A 566-nucleotide genomic window follows, 5' to 3' on the forward strand; every position below is an offset into this window, starting at 1 on the left:
ACATCTCCTCCAAAATCCCGGACATGGTAAGGATGTAGAAAGACAGTAACATAAGAATAACAACTGCATCCTCATAATGCCTGGTTTAATTGAATGTAACTTTCTCTAAACGATTAAGTTGATTATCTTATGATTATGAACCTGTCATACACATCAACTTTGTATGATTATATTATAAATTGTTATTATCTTTATTCAGTTTGATTATTCTAAGTAATCTGATTAAAAGGTATTGACGCTGACACATACATTTGGGAGGATGATGGTAACGTGACTCAGTCAGTCCTTCCCTGTATACAGAGCTGTGTACCAATAGGTCCCCCTATTAAACACGAGCTAAATTTAGTTGACATGATGTAACGAATTAAAAGAATGATGACCTATAATTAAGGTATTTCTATAAAAGCCAGAGCAAGGAGTCTCCGGCAGGCTGCGCTGTGCCCACGCACCCCCACGCGCGCCCGTCCCCTTCGAGAGCGCGCGGCACCAGCAGCAGCAGCAGCAACGGCACCGGAGCGGGCAGTCAGTCAGTCAGTGTCGGCGCGGCTCTGCTGGGGGGGAGTTTA

The sequence above is a fragment of the Monopterus albus genome, unplaced genomic scaffold (genome assembly GCF_001952655.1).
Source record: "Monopterus albus unplaced genomic scaffold, M_albus_1.0 scaffold214.1, whole genome shotgun sequence".
Taxonomy (NCBI): domain Eukaryota; kingdom Metazoa; phylum Chordata; class Actinopteri; order Synbranchiformes; family Synbranchidae; genus Monopterus; species Monopterus albus.